At 40.9% G+C, this 20419-nt stretch overlaps 1 protein-coding gene across 7 annotated transcripts in view; it reads right to left on the reverse strand.

The window, feature by feature from the left end:
- The window catches only part of ANKRD6 (ankyrin repeat domain 6), a 76671-nt gene extending 56597 nt beyond the window's left edge, over window positions 1–20074 (reverse strand). For 6 of the 7 annotated variants that reach the window (XM_048494463.1, XM_048494437.1, XM_048494473.1 and 3 more), the window contains exon 1: window positions 19851–20074. The gene's annotated coding sequence lies outside the window, so the exon portion shown is untranslated. Of the gene's footprint in view, window positions 1–4446; window positions 4555–19850 lie in introns of those variants that run through there. The other variant, XM_048494420.1, reaches the window with a different exon arrangement.
- Between the last annotated feature and the right edge of the window lie 345 nt (window positions 20075–20419).

The following is a 20419-nucleotide window of genomic DNA, read 5'->3' on the forward strand; positions in this document are numbered from 1 at the left end:
AGAGCTAAAGCAGTTTGTCTGAGGACTGATACACCCCGGAAGCAAAGAGGTCTCTAGAACACTCTAAAATACTAGAGAACATAAACAGGACCCAAATTATATGAAATCGTATGATGGATGAAATATTTCTAACAAGGTTTGCCAACCTCTAGATGCTGGCTGGAGATGTACCACTGTTGAAAATCATCTCTAGACAATAGAGATCAGTTCACTTGGAGAAAATGACTCTTTGGCATTATACCCCACTGAAGTCCCTCCCCAAACCTCACACTCCTGAGTCTCCACCCACAATATCTCCAGGTATTTTCCAACTCCGAGCTGGCAATCCTATTTATAACAATAATAATACCTCAATTAAATGTTGCATGCCATTTTGCAATAAAAACCTGTACTATACTCTGTTCTACAGAAAGATGATAGTACAGTCAGTTGAGGTGCAGTGCTGGAGGAAATTGTATGCTTCCACATTAGAATATAGTTCTGAACGAATATGAGAATTATCATTCAGAGTATGTTGCCCAGAGTATGGTATTTAAAGGTACACTGCCAGTCATGATGGTGGTACAATCATACTGGCATTGTGTTTATGTTTAAGTCTACTGAACAGAAAATACTTTCCCCCTCAAACATGCCCTCAAGAAAAACAAATCTAATATCAACTGGCAGATGTAGATCAATCTATGCAACAGACAATATGGATGGCTTTATCACTACACAGCAGAGAGGAGGTTAAGGATGACAACAATAATAAAAAACACATGTCCTATTTATGCAACTACAACTGATTTGGTAGAGCAAAGTGACCTTAAGGATAAGACCCCACAAACTGCTTGTGTGGATATAATTCTGGAGTAGTGTTGTATATGTAAAAACAGCTTCAATCTACTTAAAACCAAACTGGCAGATTGCTATGTTTCACTTTTCAAATGGTTAATAATCAGGGCACAACTGAAATATTAATCTTTGAGAGGAACAATTACCCTTTCTTCTTCGCTCATCCTTTAAAGAAGTCTCTAGCCATCTGTCTTTCTGAAGCAATTAAGTATAGATTAATAAAACAGATGCTTTTAACCTATTTCCAGTACCCAGATAAACACTGAAATGGTAGATAACCGTTTCAGTATCCATACACGATTGTAACATACCTATTGCGTTACCTCATCTTCTGATATCAAGTACTTTTCCTTAGTTAAGAATCCACATCATTCCTTTTTGATATAGCACATTCAGCTGTCGACATCATATTCAAAGTAGACACGAACAGTCCAACCTAATCAGAGTTTCCCTTTCTAAAATTATTGACCAATTTACTTGCAAGAGTTTAACTCTGCTTAGGAATATACTGCATTATTGCTACCTGCAGGAAACTGCTTCAGATATCAAAATAAAGATTCTCTAAAAATGGTCAAGAAATTGTGTTTTGCTTTATTTTATTAATTTGCTGGCAGCCTTGTGGCCCTATTTGAGCTTCCCAAGGCCAATTCACAAGAATTTTAAACAATCTAAAACATTTAGCAACAAAAGTACAGAGGGTGGTAGACAGGAATGGGACATAGGTTAGGGATAGCCCTCGGTGACAGCTTGATTTAACTTCCAGGGAAAAAAATTCCCAGCAGTGATGATAATAACACTTAAATCAATCAAACGGACTCCTAAATTAAACTGTCTTCAATGGCTTCCTGAAGATTGACAAAAAGGTGTCCAGGATCAGCCGCCCTCAGGTTGTAGAATTGTGGGCTGCCATGGGAAAGGCCCCTCTCTCTGTATTCATCAAATTAGCATTTTAATTGGCAGGACAGTCAGGGGAGCATCACTTTGCAATATTGATGCCTGGCAGGAGAAGACAGTCCTTTAGATACCCTAGTCCAGTGGTGGCAAACCTATGGCACCCCAGATGTTCATGGACTACAATTCCCATCAGCCCCTGCCAGCATTGGCCATGATGGCAGGAGCTGATGGGGATTGTAGTCCATGAACATCTGGGGTGCCACAGGTTCACCACCACGGCCCTAGTCCCAAGCTGGAAAGTGGACTCTATGGCATTATACCCCATTGAAGTCCCCCTCCTCAGGTCCACTCCAAAAATCTCCAATTTTTTCCCAACCCAGAGTTGGCAATCCTACTCTGGCACAATTTACAGAGACCATGGGATATTTTAAAGAAAGGTATGCACAACATGTGACCTGATCACCAAACTGAGTACAGCCCACCAATCACAGATTTCGGTCTGCAAGATCCTTGATAACCCTCTTGTTTTTGCAGTCCCAGGCGGGCAACAAAAACAGGAAACTTATTGAACTTGGATGAATGTTCAGAATGTTGGATCACAAACTATGCAACCTGGTTGGAAGTATGTGCTATCAATGTAATTTAAGGGTACAGACAGATCTGGGCTAGTTATTTGGAAAACTACTTGTACTTGGTATTCCAATTTCCATCCCATGCTGACTAAACTGAAATGAAGAACATGACATTGTGAATACTTTTATATTTGGAAAATAACTGCAGATTAACAATCTGTGGAGAAAAATAAAACTCAGCACCCTTTCTTGTCTTTTTGATGAGCACAATGGGGGCTATATAGTTGTCCTGATCCTCTCCCCATCCTGATTTTATGACTATTGCAAGGAAACTCGCAGCCCAATCCAGTGCCACTGTGGTGCTGCTCGACCGCTTCCAGGAGGGCTTTTTAGCAGCGCAGGGAGGCTAAAAACAAAAAAGCCCCTCCACTGCTGAGAAGCCCTCCATGAGGTTACACCACTCAAAAGAATGATGTAAGCCCAAACTCCCAATGCCAGTGTTCCGGTGGCCAAAAGCCAGGCAGAATCCAACTAACATTGACTCTGCCCCCCTCTCCGCCTCCAGAATGCCCCCAACCATGCCGGCACAACTTTTTGCACCAGCGGGTCTAAGCTTTTTGCACCAGCGGGTCTAAGCAAGGGCGCCAGCTTCTAGGTTGGGCACCACAGAGCCACGTGGTGCCCTGCTGTCTGAGTAAGTAACCCCCCACCAGCGCATTTGCCCCTTGCGCCAGCAGAGTGGACGCCCATGCTGGTACAGGGCTGCAGCAGCTTCAGAGTGGGATACCACCCCCCATGGAGCTGCCCGCCATATATGTGCACGCATCACTCACAACTGCATCAGCTAGAACATTAGAACTTTGCTGTTAAAATCTTTTCAGTACTCCCTGGAACAAAGTAAGTGGTACCTACCCACTACCCACAAACAGAAGTATAACATATAAATAAATCTTAGCAACTCTATCAGCCCCTTTATCAGATCAGGCTCACTATTTATTTTTCTGGTTTTTAATACCGGATGCATTTGCTTCAGGCTGACGTACAAAAAAATCCTATTGTTCAGTTATCACTTGCTCTTCTCAATATTGCCTATTTACTGTCTTACTCTAGTACTGCTATTACCATCTGGAGCATCTTTTCTGTAGCCTTCTGTTTTATTAACTTTCCAACATGAAACAAGGCCTTTTGAAATGAATCTTTTCTCATTCTCATCATCTGTTAGGTTACTATATTTTCACGCAATCAAAATCAACAGTTTAAAATTTGTATTTTTTAAAGTTAGAAAAGCAGCCGACAAGCATTTCATACTTTCTTACTGCTTATGCATCTCTTTGGAAAATCTGACAAACTTTGTTTATCAGGTTTGCTAGCATTTTAAAGAGCTTGTTAGCCTGTCCTTTGGAAATATAGAAATCTAATTAGCCAGAAAACAGATAATTACATGAGGAAAGCCACTTAATATTTTACTATTACTGCTCACTCTCTTGTCAGCTCATATATATTAAGGTCAGCACTGGGCCTCTTTGTCCAGCCAATAAGGAAATAGGTATTCATAAACTTTGCCTTGTTTCCTCACAAAAATAAAGCAGAATTTTTTAAAAATATATATATACAGATTCTCAGTAAATTCAAACAAATCATAACGTTGTAGGTGATTTTATTGCTGTTGTTAATTTGGCCTTCTCTGTTGTATATTTTTCAAAAACAAATTTTAGAAGAAATAATACTTCAGTGATAATGATTTTTAAAAAAAGAACAAATGAGCTGGTATTAAAAAACAAATTTGCAGTCACCTAGCATAACTGCTTAATAACAAAGCAAAGCTTTTTTTGTTAAACCATAATAATTGGTTTGATTCAAAGCAAAGAACCAACAGATACAAGGATAGGATTTTTTTTGTCAGTTATCCTGTTGCAAAGCCACACAGACTTTCCCAAAGAAGAAGATAATATGGCTCATTGTTTGAAGAGGAAAGAACTTTCAATTACTGCTCAAGGCTTTTAATAGTTCTTCCTGAGGCTTAACCGGTAACATATTTCAAATATTTGCATGCAAACACTGTCTTCCCAAATGCTTCTGACCAGAACTCAATGCCTTTTATTTGTTCAACTCACAACTACCCAAGTATTTACAACACTGTACTCACATGAGAAGTGTTGCCACACTCCGGGAAGCAGCAAATCCTCGCAGCACTGTGCTTGCCAAATATCTTCCAGAGCTAGAGACTAAGCAACAAATGACATACAACCCAAGGACAGCTGGACTAAACAGAGTGATGCCTACCACAATAATAGGGCAGCACAATTTACATGTCAATGGAGGAGTCCCCACAGGAGTTCCAGTCAGACAGTCCCCACTCTTGCTTTTCAGACCACATGTGATTATTCCTCAGAAAATAAATCTATGCTACTGTGACCCATACAGTATTCACAAAAATGCTGTTAAAATACCAGTTTTAATCGTGAATGCTTCCAAAAAGAGGCTTATGAACACTGCTTTGAGTTTGCAGCTCTCCTGACACACTAAACATTTTTGTAACTGCCACTTGATGCTGATTCAGACCACTCTCCAGACTTTTGTTTGGATGACCATATAAAAATCAGACAAACTATGTTTACCAACAAACTGAATTCTGGTGGTTTGCAAGTCCTCTTTAAACCATGTTATAAAATCTTGGTTTGGAGATTAATGTTCACCACAGGCTGTTTCCAGATGTCACAGCAACTTATCAAAGGACCATAGAAATGGAGTAAGGAATTGACATGCAAGACAGTGAAAAACCCTTGTACACAATAGCAAGTCTCCAATACTGAGTTTGGAATGTAATTTCTGAGCTAGGTAGGGTTACCAACCTTCCTTTAGGGTCTGGAGATCTCCCAGAATTACAACTGGCCTCCAGACTACATAGATTAGATCCCCTGGAGGAAATGCTAGCTTTAGAGGGACAACTCTCTGGCACTCTCCGGTCAAGTTCCACCTTTCAAATCTCCAGGAATTTCCCAAACTGGAGTTGGCAACCCTAGAGCTACGTTATAGTCCCACTCAAATGTGTTACATAAAAGGCACTGCATTCCCTGTTCCAATGAGGGGGACATGTTTATCAATAGCTAAACCAGTGCAAAGCAACATGTCTCCAAACATAAGGAATTACACTAAACATATGCAAAGCACTACTGCTCTTGAATTTTACGCATGAATGGCTGTATCCTCCTTAAAAGAAGCTTTTTTACGAAAACATCTATCAGACTTACACTATTGATATGAGAAAGAAAATACCCAAGTTTGATTATGAGAACAAGCTTTAGCCAAACGATGATCATTAGGCATTAAGGGAAGATCCACCACAGACCATTAAGCTGTGAACATTCACTCAGACACATAAATAGGTTACAGGAATGAAGCCTGAAATATTAATGCCTTTTCAGCATGAGCACAGTATTCGAACTGGTCTACTGCAGCATGTTACCAAAAAGAAAAAAGTGTAATGGCTAAAAAGATACCTCTGTTTTGATTTTATATTTGTATTTGTATTAGCATCAAAACATTTTGGTTGCAATGTTTTCTGAGGAACTTTCTGTCCTATTCAACAAAGCACACCTAATTATACACTGGCCAATTATGCATGGCGAGGTTCCGCAACTTCAAAGAGAACTGGCCTAGGAGTCTTTGTTTCAGGGCATGTTCGACATTATTAATCAATACCTTGTTTGCAGTGGGACAAAGCATTACCCATCAGCTGTTTTTTTTGCTGGCGTCTGGGGGGGCAATGTTTCATGGAATCTGTATTGTGCATGTGTGCTTTACTTTTTAATATAATCATTAATTTTTATCTTTAAACTTATCAATAGATTGTTATATCAATATATCAATAAATCAAAAGATCAACAGTCTATTGATAAATCGATAGATCAACAAATTAAGGTGAACTATTAAAGAAAAGTCTTGAATACGGCATCTGAATACTTTGCCCAAACACTGATTGTCTTTTATAGTGGGAAGTGTGGGGGAGGAGGGAGTAATGGCAGTGTGCAAACTACAAAACCACAAAAGTACAACATGAACCGCCTTTGGCTAATCTCCCCAGGTTCACAATGGCTCTTCTCTGTAAACCAAAGCGTCAAGACAGAAGGGCTTTTCCAGCTGTGGTCTGGAATCACTGATTGCTTATGTATAAAACTAACACAGGCTGGAGACATCCCAGTTTGTTGATCAGATGCAGGGGAAAATCAAATGTTTGGACTAATCAACTAGTCTTATTATTTTTACTTTTTTGTCAGTATTGATTTATCGATCAATTTGCTTTTTAATTTTTTTAAATCTAAAGATCTAAAAATATGCTGGGCGGTGAACCACAGGCAATAGAAATTTTACAGCAGGACAAGAAGTGGGAAGTCGGCAACAGGAAGAAGGATGATGGGGAAACATGCAAAGCTGCACAAAACAGTGGGCTGCACCCACTGGCAAATCTGTCCCACTCAGGCAGGAAAGCAAAATTAAAATCATGCCATAAGTGGATTTGCTTGCTGCAGAGAGAGTGGAATGTGAAAGCAGGGCTAGAGGAAATAGGTCCATACAAGAAATCTTACTGCAGAGCACATTCACTTTCACTACATTGCAAACACCTTGTGCGTAATCAGCCTTTATCTTATTTGTGATATATCTACAAGTCCTTTCAGCAAAGAAAGAAATATCCAATATTGCTGGATGAAAACTTAGCTGGATGAAAACTTAGCTGAAGTAGGAGCAGAAGCAATATAACTCGAGGGGATTTTAAGGTTCCAGATGAATACTCTGAAATGGAAGCTGGGAATGTGAAGCTCCTCAGTAGAGCTGGTTTCATCAATCTCTTCTGCATGGTGAAACCCAGCTCTGTGGTTTATTATGGAGCTGGGTAACCTGAGGGGGCTGTAAGACATCTAGAGCAGTACTGGTGGAAAACTTGCACAGAATCTAACACAGCATGCATGTTATAGAATTCACTGAAAAACCTATCAAACAGCAAAGAAGTGCTATTTCTCAGCTCCACTGCGGTTTTTTATGGTAAGCTGCCTCAAGCAGGACTCTGAAATATTCTAAATAATATGCTCACTCACAATCATCCCAACTGTTCAGATACTTCTGACTCATAAATCTGAGGCCCCTTTCAAACTGTCTCAATAATCTGTTTGAGCAGCCAGTTCATTGTGTAACTCCAGTTTCACTTGGACAGAGGCGGTTCGGGGCTGCTGGTGTTGTTCGATTTCACCGCAGTGTTTGATGTCATGGATCATGACCTTCTTGTCCGCCGCCTCACTGGTACTGGAGTTCGGGGGTCAGCCCTGGGGTGGCTGGCCTCGTTTCTCTGAGACCGGGGACTGTAGGTGGCATTGGGAGGAGAGAACTCCAGACAGAACCCCATAGTTTGTGTGGTGACGCAGGGAGCAATCCTTTCCCAGATGCTCAACCCAGTATGGGATGGCTTATCTAAGTGTGGGAAGAGGCCCTACTTACCACACTTGGGTGATCCTGCAGCTGAGGAAGACTGGGTTGCAGGCAGGGAACTACACCCCAACTGCCACAGCAGCAGAGGGCCAGAGGATACCACAGTAGGTGGCTGTGGCAAGAGAGGTCTGGACAGGGCAGCTCCAACTGCGGAGGACACCATTAACAGGTGCTTACCACTGTCTGGGTGCAGTGACGTAGCTAGGGGGCATGAGGAACAGACCAAGCAAAACAGAACCAAAAAGGCTGAGTATGAATCCTCACACACCAGAGTAGCACAACCACCAGCCTCTTTCTAACTAGCCAGCTAGAGACCAGTGGGCAAAGCCTCTAGCCCTCACTTATTTATTTATTTTCCTATTTTGTATCCCACTCTCCCCTTACCAGGGTCAACCCCCCCCCCCCGAGCAGCCAACCAAGTCTGCTGGTATAGTGGGGTGCAATTGGGCAACAGTAGGTTTCCCAGTTGTCTGCTAGTGGTGGGCAATTGCCCACCAATTCCTGTGGTTGACTGCTGACACCAAGCTAGTCAGCGGGCAGAAGCAGGCCAGCAAAAGGGAGGGAAGTACCTGTGCACCCTACACAATGATATTACTTCTGGATTGATATGGAAGTGTTGGCATTGCATTGTATATTCTCTATCACTCTCCCCAAAGACTCTATGGTAATCACAAAATGTTTTCCATTTGGGGAGAGTGCTAGACTGTTCCCAAGCATGATGGTGGCACTTCTGCATCAACCTGGAAGTGGAATCACTATCCCCAATGCTGCCTCTGTGAAGCTTCTGACAGTTGCCAGGAAGGACCTGGCAGCCTTAGCTGACAGCATTATTCAGCTGGGGGGGGGGGGGCGAGTTTGCAGCAATTCCTAGAGGAGTGACAAATCAGATCAAACTTTATTACAGTCATAGACTGCTATAAAGCACAAGACAGATTTTAGAAAGATAGCTTATAATCTGAAATCATAAAAGCACACGTTTCAGACAAAATAATTAAAATTCTATAAAAAACACAATAAAACATTTATACTTTGCCAATGCTTGGATAGCTTTTAATGAGTATGTGAAAAAGACTATAAGTATGAACAGGATTGGGTGGTCATCATAGAGTGGAATTTGTTTGCCATCTTGACTTGTAACAATAGGTGTGTCGAGTGATTTTATCTATTATAAACATAGTTTTTTAAATATGTTTGTAGCCTGCTTTGAGCCTGACTTTGGTCAGAGAAGGCGGGATATAAATTTAATAAAAGAAAAAAATCAACATATTTCTTAAAAGTGTATAAAATTTAAAATGTTTCATTGTCATTATCAAAGACCTTTATTTTACAACGGACTTTGATCACAAAGGTGCAAAAAATTAGCCACTTTCCTCAAAATATAAGGATTTTCATCTAATAACTTTTCTAAACATGCTTTCTCCAAGCAGCCAGTAAAGAAGGGAAGATCTTATCCCCCAATCCACTATTATAAGAACAATGAAAAGAAACATCCTTCATCATCTCCATCTCTCTTATTGTAAATGGGCAAAATCTCTCTGTATATGGGATCTTTTTGTATCTACCTACAAGTACAAACAAGGGCAGAGCCATACAACAAGCCAAAGCAAACACTCTTCTAAATTGGGTGGGCAAAAGATAAGGAGCCAGTGCAATAATACACCTAAATTGCATAGGCGATTTAAAACATGATGACTTAATTAAATCTTGCTGTCACTCTACATCTTCTAGGTAACTAAGAGTTTCATCTGTTCATAATCTAGCTCCAAAAGAGCACTATGCCAGAAGCCACTCTTCCTAAGTTACCCCTAACCACAAGAGTCCACTTAGGCTGAAAGTTTCAGGGACAAAGAACTGAAATAGGCTTCTCTGATTCAGATTTATCTTATGCAGAAAAAAGAAAGATCCTAGCTAGCCCCTATTAACATAGAACATGTCTCAAACCAAATTAAGACTTTAGATATGCAGGAAGGAACCTGTAAATGGCATGGAGAAATTTAGAATCTACCTTCTCTAATGAATCATGGCAGGAGGTAGAGGGCCCTTGATAGATACCATACAGTAATTGAGCCAAAATTTTAGAATGATTTAGGTTTAAGGTTGCTGGCATTTGAAAACCTTCCGTAGAAGAAAGAACTTTGAAATACAAACCTTTCACTGCATTCAGCCAAAATGTTACAATTGATCCTGAGGTCAGGGAGACTACACCTAAATATTTACATTTGTTAACTTGCTCTATCCTATTACCCTTCATTACCCCAATGCTTGGCCATGCGCCAAAAGCTATTACTTCAGTTTTATCAGCATTTAGTTTTTATCAAAGTTAATTATAAGATGTTTCTTTTCGAAATAAGTAGTGAACCTTTTCAGTGATCTTTATTTCCCAATATTTCCTGGAAGTGTTCTAACACCATTGCCCAGGAGCTGAAGGAGTGTGTGTGTGTGTGTGTGTGTGTGTGTGTGTGTGTGTGTGTGTGTGTGTGTTGGTAAGCCTAGTCTGCAGTCATATTTTATTCACCTCAAAGATCATTTCTTGATTAACATCTTAGAGTTAATCACAGGAAAAGTGCTTGCAGGCTCAGGAAAATCACATTAACTGAGAGTAGGGTGGGGGTTTTGCAGTTATTTCCGGAAATAGCTCACATGCATGACTGATCGGACTCGCTGACAGAAAAGCTTTTGAAGAATTACATCTACTCACGCCTTGCCTACTCTGGTTAACATTTTGTTCCTGATGTGCCCTTAAAATAGAATCTGAGAAACCTTTATTGTCTATTGCAGTTTCAATTGGTTTATATACTGCACAGCTTTCTTAAAATATTTTGGATTTCCGGGATTAGATTATGTTCCAAGATATTCAAAACGTAAAGAACATCACTCTCACTTGCAGGACTACTTTTCCACCTTGGGACAGAAAAAAAAGGCCCGATAAAAAATAGCTGGTCTGAGGCTCCCAGCTAGTTTGTATAGTAGACAATGAAAGTTCAGAATGGGTGTATTCTACAAAAAATAAAAGTAACATGCAATGTACCAAATGTATGTTTGGTTTCAATACACTCTGGAGAAAACCTGCCAAAGCAAAGAGTTGCTTGCTTTCTCTACTTTGTAACAAATGCACTATGTTGGAAGATGAAAGGTGAGGAGAAGCAGTGGAAAGCAAGCATCAGTCAGGAAACTCATTTCTTTTTGTCTGCCATCTATTGACCAAGGTAAATCAACAGAATATTACTGGACTGCTATTACAGTGCAAAGGACAAAGGCAAGCAACAGATAGCAAGAACCTGTAGAAGCCTCTTAGATTTAAATCAGATAGTACAAACAAACCTACTGAACATGCTCACTGCCTCTAACTTTCCCCCTCCTCCTGGTGGTTGGAATGGTGGAACAGGATCTGGGAGGCCCACATTCAAATCCCCACTCTGCCATGGAAGCGCATTGGGTGGCATTAGGACTGTAACTCTTAGTCTAGCCTACCCCACAGGGTAATTGTTGCAATGATGAAATGGAAGAGAGAATAATGACACTGCAAGACATTTTGGGTCCCCAAATAAACTATGCAATATGGGGAGTCTGAAAGCAGTCTATGCAATATGGGGAGTCTGAACTTTTCCGCTAACTCCAATAATTTTGAATCCTGTTTTCCTTCTCTTTAGATGCAATTCTTAACCAAGATTTGACTGTGACTTCAGAATTGAGCCTTTTCAGGCAGTATGAACCAGCACCCTGAGGTCCATTTTTCAAAAGAAACACACATGTTTTTATTTGAGCTGTCTTAACTACTTTCTTAAAAACAGAGTAACTAATCTGCAGATGTGGGGACCTTCATGCGGCTCCAAAAAAAAGCACTCAGCTGTCTTCCATAATGGATCAGACAGCTCCATACACAAAAAGCAGTATTCATCACAAACCTGGCCACTAGTTTCTGACAAGAATCATATGCTTTGGAAAAAAACTACCTCTCTCTAGTCCCCCCCCCCACCATGTAAATTTTAAGACTATCATATGTAGGAATTTAAAAAGCAGAGAGTTCATTTTTACCCTGCCAACAAAAAACAGTTCTTTAAGACATAGTTTAATAAACACCACTTCATTCAACCTTCTCCACTGAGAAGGATCATTACATGTATTACCAGGCCCACCATTTTAATACAAAAGAGCTTTGTTTTTATCATCTCACAGACATAAAGCAAAAGCTAAGATTACACTGTATTCTGCAATTAATATGGCAAATATAGTATCTAATATCTATGCAACAGATCATTTTTCAGGAAGTGCAATGACTCAACAAAGCATGCAATTCATGGGGACAAAGCCAGTCTTTACTTCTCTATGGGAGTAGCAATTTTGTTACTACTTACTACAGAGACCAAAATTTTCTCACTATGCAAGTGCTTACATGCTTATGATTCTAAAAACAGGATTCTTCAGTTTATTTAAACGGTTAATTAAACCTTAAGTGTGAAATAAACATTCAGCAACAGAAATTGGGCAAATGCCTTTTCAGTGTCTTTTGACAAAGCAGAGATGGGTTTTCTTATAAGATGCATGGACATTTCAGAATATAAATCTACTGGCTTCCCCAAAGCAGCGGCTATTGATATCAATTGAACTGTTAGGTCTTTTTGTGCCCCTCACCCATGTACATGAGGAAAGTGGGTGGAAGTGTACGCCAGCAGTCAATACCATTGCCTGGGGAGAGTTCCTCCCAACATGGCTAATTAGCTGCTTGGCAGAGTTGGCTTGTTGCACTGTGCAGCCAAGATAGTTGGCAGGGTAGTTAGAAGACATCTCAGTGCTCCTGGCTAGCAAAGTGCCAAATGGCCTCTGCAGAGGAAAGAATACCAGTTCATTCTCTGCAGAGTCCCCTATGCCTTGTTTAAATTTCTCAAAACTGATTCTTCAAAAGAATATGAGGGTCAACTAAATCCTCAAGAGTCTTCATGAAATCTGACCAGTTATCTAAGGAAACCAGTTTGATACATAGTTCTTTAATATGGCCACTAGATTAACATAAATTGCCTAGTTTTATCTTTCACCTTGAGAAAAAGTTTAACAGATTTTATTAAAGGAAAATGTCATGGGCTCAGAATCAGCCAGCCAGGAGTCCTCTGATAAGGAACACTGGCAGGGCGACACCACTGTGCTGGAACCCCAGTCAACTGAGCCTCAAGCACAGCCTCACAGGATGCAGACAGAGCTGGCCCAAGTCAAGAGTTGGAAGCCAGAGTGGTTGCAGAAGCACCTCCAGTCAGGTTCAGCCTAGCAGTCCAGCCAGCTCACCTGAGCCTGTAAGGTAACTGAGGATTCGTACCCAGCAGAAACTGCACTCTAAAAGACGCAGTGCAAGCTTGGAAGCCCTAAGGCAGTGCAGAGAATGCTGTGAGTCAGCTCAGGATCAAGATTGAGTCACAGCACAGGCTTATAAGAGACTGCTTCAGAAAGTGGAAGTTGCAGGAGCAACCTGGTTGACAGCCTGACAGCTTTCCGCCATGCCTGCTTGCAGACTGATTCCTTTAAAGTAAACGCTGACTGGATTGCCTGACCTAATCACATTTTAAAACCTGGATTGAGAATTCAACTGAAGTACTTTGATTTAAAATGAATTATTCTCTATTGAACTGGGCTTTCAACCTGAATTCCTTACTAAAAGCAAATATTAGAGAAGAAACCTATAATTTCCTAATTTAAAGTGGGAACAAATCAAGGCACAAAAGGAACTGAATGTGCCAAATTGCACAGTTTTTAAATTATTGTTTAAAATCTCCAGTCTGTGCCTTTTTAAAAAAAACACATTTACCAGACAGGCATTATAAGTGCCAATGCCACAGCAGGTCATCTTACATAATACAAACCTAATTATTTCTACATTATTGACAATTTCAGTAAGTTTATGCACTGCAGGTTGGAACTTGAAGTTCTACATACCTAAAATAAATATTGAAGTGGCTACTCTGTTGCCATAAAAGTTGTTCCTGCTTTCTGCCCAATGTCAGTCACATAAATAAAAAAAGTACTACAGCTGTACATAAACAATCTCGTATTGCAATTGGGACTTTATCCGAAGTGATCATGGGACTTAATCCCAAAGGCTTCAGATTTTAACTATATGGTACAGAAACTGGTGCAACTTACAGCCCCATCCAAAGGGCCTGGCACCTGGATACAGCACCACAGCTACTCCGCCCCACCATTCCCAAGAGTGCTTTCTGGCAGTGTGGGGAGGCAAAACACACACAAAAAAGTCTCCCTGCTGCCAGAAAGTCCCCATAATAAGTCTAAAATCCTGGGCACTGGCGTTGTTGAGGCAACAGCCAGGTGGAAGCCAACTAGCATCAGCTCCTCCCTTGGCCACACCTCCGGACCGCTGCTGCTGCTGGCAGGGGCACAGCAACACTGGTACAGTCCTCTACACCATGTTCTTGATTGATGTATCACAAATGGGCTTCCAAAAATATTCAGGCAATTGGGGAGTGGGGAGCGAATTGTCAGTTATCCTTAATAAAAGGATATAAATCCCTTTAACACCAAATATATACGTCCAACCCATGTAGTAGCAGTGGTATGGTTACCCCCAAGATTTTGAAGGCCCCGTACCATCGCAGGAAATGTACAGTTACAGGAAATGTACAGTTTATCACTGAGGCAAAGATTGAGGCAAAAGTTTCCCAACATCATCAGCACCCTCGAGGAGGGTGCTACTCTTCATAAAACATGGCAAGCACTTCATTTGTTTCCAGAGGCAGCATGGAAATGTAGCATGGTGGTGATACAGGCATAAAATGTTCCAGTGTTAGTTGACTAAATTTAGGACACTTTTGCACATGCAGAATAATGCACTTTCAATCCACTTTCACAATTGTTTGCAAGTGGATTTTACTATTTCGCACAGTAAAATCCAGCTTCTAAGTGCATTGAAAGTGGATTGAAAGTGCATTATTCTGCATGTGCGGAAGTGCCCTTAAGCTGTCATACTTTGGTCACATTATGAGAAGACAAGAGTCACCGGAAAAGACAACAGTGCTAAGAAAAGTTGAAGGCAGCAAGAACAGAGAAAAACCCAATATAAGACGGAGTGACCTATGGGAGGACAAAGACTTACTAACAGGAATCGATAACTTGTCTAGTTTGGCCCTGAATCTCATCCAAAAGATGGATTTGAAATAATACAAACGATTTAAAACAATCCAAAGCACAGAGTATTTCTTTCTGCAAACATCTCAACAAGATGGTGCAGTCCACATATCAAAAGCTGCTAATAAAACTAGCAGGAGCAACAAAATGGTACAGTTTCTCATCTATATTCATCCAGTAAAGGTACCACTCTCCATTCCGCCTTCTTGAAGCCAGACTGAAAACCATCTAAAACAAATGATTTATCAATAAGACCTGGAGTTATTTTGCAACTATTCTTTTGATTGCCTTGCCCAGAAACGGTGAATTGGAGACTGGACAATAATTGGCCATAACATTCTTCCCTAGCAATCTTTTTCAAAGCAGTGGATGTACAATAGCCTCTTTTAGTAACATGGAAAGGAGCCCTGAGTCAATTATTGGTTTGTGATGGACGTCAGTGACTTGTTAAAGTATTCCTTGCATGATTAGACCTAGAGTATAAGGGATGGTCTTTGCAGATTCCAAGATTCCGTTGACATCCTTCATGATAACAAGGTTAAAATAATCCATAAGTGGACCAGAAAGTGCACTGGCCATTTCTACTGTCTCAACCGCATTACAACCAGCTTCAAAATCAGATCACATTTGAATAAAATTGATCAGCAAAAAAGCTGATCCAAACAACAGTTGCAATTAATCATCAATTGCTAAGAATTTAAAGACTCACACTCAGAAGTCAGCAAAGCCCAAAATATCTTAAATTGAGCTACCCAGAAACTAGTCATGCAATGGTAGCAGAGAACTATGACCCTGTAGAATGCCAGAACCACTTTCATTATTGAGACAGTGGTGGTCAGACACAACTCAGGCTGAAACTCCAGTCTGCCAGACCAGACCTTCCTCACAGGTTCAGTGCAAACATTTAAGTCGAAAATATGTGAAAGTCTAACATATATACCTGTCACAGGCCAAGAAAAACCCATGGAAGACAAAGAGGCTACAAAATCTTGAGTCTGCCCAAACAAGATGTCCTCAGCAGGAATGTTTAATCCTCCCAGAACAATTGGTCTACATGTCTCCAGAACCAAGCCTGAGACTACTTCTGCCAGCACAGGCAGGGTGGCCAGCACAGAACAAAGTGACTGGTAAACCAGTAGAATGCACACTGTATCCCTAGGACTTAATATAAGGAACAGATAATCACACCTTGCAAGTGTGTTCCAGTAATTTGTGAACAGGGGAAGATTTTACTGAAGATGATAGTCAACCCCCCCCCACCCCCACTCCCACCCCTCTGTAGCAGAGTTGAGGAAGGACCACATAATCAAGCGGAGTTAACTGAGGAGGATATGCCCCATCAGATCCTTCTAACAGTGACTTGGTCACTTAGGCCACATCTATATTCTCTCCTTCCCCAACCCAAACAGGACTGCAGTTTTATTCCTCACTAAATTGATTCCACAAAATATTGATGATGAAGAAGAGGAAATAGGGGCCCTTGCACCAACATTTCTCAGGAAGGGATGAAGGTTGAATATTACATTGATTGCGGAAGCAAGATTCCTGTTTTTATGACAAGATGTCTGAAGAGAAAGATCGTTCAACAAAACAGAAAGGAAAAACTAATCGATGTCTGGGGTGTTGTGTGGTTTCCAGGATATGGCCGTGTTCTAGTAGCATTTTATGCTACTAGAAATGCTACTAGAACACAGTCATACAGCCCCACATGAAAGCTCTCTCTCCTCTCTAATACATACATTAATCCATGTCTAAGCTGGATGGGTTGCCATTTTAAAGAAAAACCCAACAACTACTAACATATGCAAGAGACATACATGGAATGGCATAGCTAGTTTTGATGGGAATTCACTAACCTGTCCAGTACTTACAGGGAGAAACGTTAGAAACATTTTAAAGAATTATATAGATAAGAACTCTCAGTGCCTCTGACAGATTCTGGCACCAAGATGTGCCTTCTTTTTCAAGTTGTAACTCATCCTAACCTTATTTTTGCACTTTGAGTAGAAGCCAAGCATTCAAAAGAGACAAAACTTTCAATCTACTGAGAATTTCTTTGGTAAGAGAAGTGGCATATAAATTAGCTCCATAGATTATATTATGCAATTTCTATTATGTTTCACCTGACAGGAAAGCAACAAGAGCATTCAACTTCCTCCAGTTCTCAATTATAGCATTTTGTATACCTTCAGAATAAATCTTTATGTAGATTGCAAAGGATATCTTGTATAAACGTATCCACATTTGCTGGCACAGTTTGTTTTATCAACCTCCAAGTACTGTTTGCAGCCAAAAGTTCCACCAGTTTGATAGTCTTGAGAGTTTTTAAAAAGTTACTTTTATTCTGTATTTGTGCTCTGTATTCAATAAAGAATTTAAACTGCCAGAAGCAAATTGCAACTATAGTTTTCAAGATAATCACACATTTGTTGACAGAGACTATAAGGGCGTTTTGTAATTTTCAGATATAGCATTTGAACAACTTGATACTTCTTTGATATTAGGCTGCATAAGGCAGTCAGTGGAAAAGACAAACACTTAGAATCTCCAGGAAGTAACTCATCACCAGCTACACAAAATCAATAGATCAATCAATCAGATTTCAGCTTTCATATTCTTTCATATGTGCTACCACAAGCAATACTGATTACTTTACTTTGTGATCATGTGAAACTTTTGATAATGAGTTTAATTATTTATACAGCTATGAAAACAGACACTGGCTGTTAGTACTTTGAAACATTCAAGCGATCACACTTTGGAAATGGGATACTGAAAACCGGCATTAGCTGCTAAGCTGGTTCCTCCTGGTCCAAGCCAAACCTCCTCCTGGTTCCCATCTCAATTGTCCATTGCCAGTTTATTCCCATACCCAGCTTCATTTACTTACTCTTAAGCTATTACATGTTCACTCATTGATATTACCTAATGACTTCAGATATTGTGTAAAACCCTAAAGCTCCTAGTACTGACTTCTGACAGTCATCCTTGATAGCTACTCCAGATTGCAGGATGTTGATAATATTTGTTTTTATGTTTGCCTTGCTCTGTGATGTAATTAAATACAATACATTTTTGTTTATTATGAATATGATTAATTAAATGGTTTCTAGGGCAGGGGCAAAAAACTCACTGGAACACATCCGAATTTAGTTTAATATGGTTGCACTGATGCAGCCCATTTTGAAATAACTTGTTCATTTTTCATTAGTGGAATAGGTATTGTTAAATGGACTGACTCGCATTTCAAAACAAGAATGGCTACATGAGGACAACAAGCAAACAGGGGCATCAGTGACTATTAACTATATTTGACAAACTATTAGCCAGAGTACTAAAGCATGCTATCAGAAAGCAGCAATACTCTTCTGGCGTTGGCATTCGCCAGACTCAACAATCTCTGCACAAGCTTGGGCAAGTGTCAGTCATTAACAACGCAGCCATTCAGTAATCATTGGGAGAGCATTTCAGCCTTCCTGGCCAGTCAGTGAGAAACTTTAAAGTTGCAATAGTTCTGAAGAAGAATTTTCAAAGGTAGAGTCCAGCCAAAAGTTGAGGAGTTGTGCAAGAACTGTGTGTGTGCGTGCGTGCGTGCGTGCGTAGTGACATCAAGTCGCATTCATCATATGGTGACCCCAGCAAGAAGCTTTCAAAGCAAGTAAGAAGTAGATGTATGCTTGCCAGTGCTTTCCTCTGTTGGGTCTTTCTCAAGCTCCCAAACAAATTCCACCAGGAACTACAACTAAAAAAATATCCTCATCTATGTATTCCATTCAGATTCTTTGCCAACGGATACTGTCTTCATTTGTGCTCTGCCATATTACACATTGGTTAGAATGTTGAACTAGGATCTGGGAGACCCAGGTTCAAGAACCCACTCTACCCTGCAACCTTACTGGGGTCCAAACCAGATGAGACTGCACCTCTGAGTCCACCATGGAGACACAGTGCTCCTTTAAAACATTTTTTTTAACTTTGTACATTTATGTTAGGGCTCTGATCCCTCCAAGGACCCTAGTGTGCATAGTGGGGGAGGGATTTCTGTCTTCCCACCACCACCAATACACAGTTTTTATGGGCCTTGTTGTTGTACAGCTTCTGCTCCTTTTTATGAAGTCTACACAGGATCGTGACCGTATCCGTTAATGGAAGAAGGACTGGTGTTGTGTTTGCCATCACAGGTTTGGATCAGTCCTAGAAAGGACTCCGGTGTCTGCCTGGAAACTAAATGTTTCACACCTCCTCCATTCTCAAACACTCTCAGATTGTTGTTACTGCTGGGTGATGGGGTGCACTCTGTCCATGCTCAGAGTCTTGTCACCTTACATGAACTTGGGCTGAGCCTTGGCATTTCAAAACACCAATCAGCTCAGTGACAAAAGGTCCCTCTTTTTCACACACACACAGCAAAAAAGGCTAGACTACTGAGCGTCACAGAACCACCTGTAGTGTGGAGAAAGTCCATAAGAAGGGCCTTGAAAAACTCTCCATCAACGATCAGCACCTGGATAGCCGACATAGCAGGCACTATGAGTCATATTCCTATTTAACTTAGAGTAATTATGTGTAAATTTGCATTTACTGGGGTACACAGATGTTTTCTTTCGTGACCTTGGTTCTTGATAGATGGTCCCCGCAGGCGGAATCCGAGCCTTGGATTATAATCTTGGAAAACTGAGATGGGGTGAGGTGGTGAGAAAGAGGTCATACTACAGGCTAACAACGCCCCTCCTCCTCCGGAAGAAGCTCCCTTTATGAAGCTGCTATTTTAAAGGATCTCTCTTGTCCCTTGTTTACGATCGGCGGGCAAGTGCAACAGGCTGCGATTAGGCTGCAGAGCTTCTTTCTGAAGCTCTCCCACTCTCGTCTTCTTCCTCGGCGCTTCTCTATGAGCTGCAAAAGGCTACAGTTACAGCAGAAATAAATTTTAAAAAGTCCTACCTTTTTTCTGTATCAGAGCGCCCTCCTGCACACATCCCATCTCAAAAGGCGAACAACCCGCGCAATCGATGGGGTTAGACGCGAGAAAAATTGGGGGCGTCGGGGAAACCTTTGCCGGTTGAACTGCCCCCGCAGGAGCGCTCCATTTGGTGTTTACTCCACCCCCGGTAGAGGGTTTGTAAAGTTACTTCGAACTTTTGATCCTATTCACTTACTCCGCTGGTAACTTTGCTGGGGGCGGGCGTCAATTGGCAATCCGTTGCGACAGTTCCATCTAGCGGCCGTATCAAAAACGAGTAAAGGCGTCGATCAGAGCTGAAATCAAAGTCGTTGTGGGTGTTACTACTGGGGGTGACATCAAGCGGCAGCAACGAGGCAGAACAAAGGGAAACAAAATGTGTGTTGAGAAATCCAAGCAAGTTCCCATACGTGTTCCTTATGTGGGTGTCATGAGGCCTTGGTCACACGTGCCAGGGAATTAAGCGATAAAAGATTGCACTACCGCAGATTGTGCTTGAAGACCGTTTTGAAATGCTCCCTTATCTGAAAAAAGTCCTGCAAATAGAAAA

This window comes from Sphaerodactylus townsendi, linkage group LG01 (genome assembly GCF_021028975.2).
Source record: "Sphaerodactylus townsendi isolate TG3544 linkage group LG01, MPM_Stown_v2.3, whole genome shotgun sequence".
Classification (NCBI taxonomy): Eukaryota; Metazoa; Chordata; class Lepidosauria; order Squamata; family Sphaerodactylidae; genus Sphaerodactylus; species Sphaerodactylus townsendi.